The sequence below is a fragment of the Solanum stenotomum genome, unplaced genomic scaffold, assembly GCF_019186545.1.
Source record: "Solanum stenotomum isolate F172 unplaced genomic scaffold, ASM1918654v1 scaffold20866, whole genome shotgun sequence".
Lineage (NCBI taxonomy): Eukaryota > Viridiplantae > Streptophyta > Magnoliopsida > Solanales > Solanaceae > Solanum > Solanum stenotomum.
The window spans coordinates 47,889-50,103 of NW_026026255.1; the positions used below are offsets into that span (position 1 = coordinate 47,889).

The following is a 2,215-nucleotide window of genomic DNA, read 5'->3' on the forward strand; positions in this document are numbered from 1 at the left end:
CTATTTCAAATTTGATCAGACTCCAATGTGGGCATGGCCAGAAGTTTAATAAATGGGGCAAGCAATGAATCCTGATAGTTTAGGTGTGTTTTTGACACTTATCTCTTCAAAATTTATTATTTGCACAAAAAACACAAACAAAGCATGAATTCCCATCGAAATTACTCACTATTACAACAATTCAAACATAAGATACACACTACTAAAGAGACACGAATTTCGACAAACATTCTGTTAGAAATCCCATATATACTTACGCTATTCTAACAAGAACGTTCATAAAAAAATCACGTTTTTTTATTCTAGCATATATAAAACAAAGAACTCTAATGCTAAAGATACACACTATTATAAAAAACACGAATTCCAAATGAAATCCATTGGAAATGATGAAGACATTTTTGATGAATATTCTGTCAGAAATCCCATATATACTAATAGTACTACTCTGACAAAAACGTTCATTAGAAATTCACGTTTACCATATCAAAGACCACAATAAGCCTTGAAAGCATCACTGGGAGCTGCATAGCCAGCTTGGGAAGTAACATACTCAGACAATCCAACCATTTCAAATGGCTTGAAGAGTAAAGGGTGTTTTTCATCCACAAGTTCTTTTGGGGCCTTTACAAAGTGACCTGGTTTTGAGAATGAAAATAATTGAATTGAGAATCTATCACTTTCTCCAAATATTTTTACCTTGTGGATGGGAGAATGCAATCGACCATTTGTCCATGCCTGTATAAATTCACGTCGTCAGTGCATAAAACTCAGACACATTTATTTGAAGGATCCAACATTTTTAATTTTTTAGAGATTCAAAAAGCATAGACTCCAACAAATATCAAAATTCATTTTTCAGTTTTGCATGAAAATATTAAATATGTAGGTAGTTCCATTTAATATTCGAGAAACATAGGTTAATTCCAACAAATATGAAGATTCATTTTCAATTTTGCATCAAGATATTAAACCTAAATTTTGTTTGGTATATTCCAACCTTGGATATATTCTTCACAAATATCGTTAGGTATACGTCAGATACTCTAAAATCTATATTTTGTTTTTGAAGGTGCAATAATAATATTTTTGAAGAGTTCGAGTAACATGGATTTCAACAAAGTAATATGACTAGCTAAAAAAATAAAATGAGTAACACTTACTTTGAATGAATCACCAGACAAAACAACATAAGAATTTGGTGAAATATTGACATCAATCCACTCTCCATTTTTGTTGATTTGCAAACCATTGACTTGATTTTGTGATATAAAAGTCAAGAAGTTACCATCTGTGTGGCCATTCAATCCATCATGTTTAATATTATTCTCATGATCTCCACTAATAATTGATGATCCCTTGTAATGTGTAAATCTAAATCTCATATAATTAATATCCAACAATTCATCAATATGATTTTCTAATCCCAAATTCTCCAAAATCATCTTTTTCAACATTTCATCCAATTCCATAAGTGGATTTGAGTAAGCTTTTACCAAATTGCTGCAAAAATTTATCACATCACAAAAATAACTTTATCGCTACTCCACGACTCTAATCAATGCACAAAATAATTTTATTTTAAAAAATAAAATAAAGTAGACATACCAGAAATCAGGATTACCATGAGGCCAAAAGATATTAGCAAAAGTTTCAACATTTTGAGGATTAAGCAAATCAGGAATACACAAACTCTCATAAAATGGCAAGTGTGGAATCATTCCTACATAGCCATGCAATGTTATATCTGAATAATTTTTCACTTTGGTCTCTAAAGGAAATTCAAATATTTCTTTTGAAATACCAAAAATACCCTCTCTAATTTCATTTGGAATTTTATCATATATTGCTTCAAAACAACCATATTCTTTTAAAGCTTCAAAAACTTGAACTTTTGTGGATTCCCATAGTGGAGTGTTTGGTTTTAGTTCTAGATTAGAAAAATCTATGGTGGGAATATTAACCATTTGAAAGAAACAAAGAAGGAATTAAAGACTTCACAATGTGAATAAGTAAAGGAGGGGGATAGAGAGTATATATAGACAAATAAATTAGCACTTGTATTTTAAAATTTGTATAAGACAAGTTATAAGAGACTAACACCTTGTTTGGATGGTTTGCTACGCACTGTATTGTATTGTTAATTTAAATACAATGTTTATATTGATTGTTACTTAAATTTATTGTATCGTATTGTTTAAATTTGTTGTTAAGT

General features: G+C 29.9%; 1 pseudogene; it reads right to left on the reverse strand.

The window, feature by feature from the left end:
* Window positions 1-463: 463 nt before the first annotated feature.
* Window positions 464-1,970, reverse strand: LOC125850921 (probable 2-oxoglutarate-dependent dioxygenase AOP1.2; annotated as a pseudogene).
* Between the last annotated feature and the right edge of the window lie 245 nt (window positions 1,971-2,215).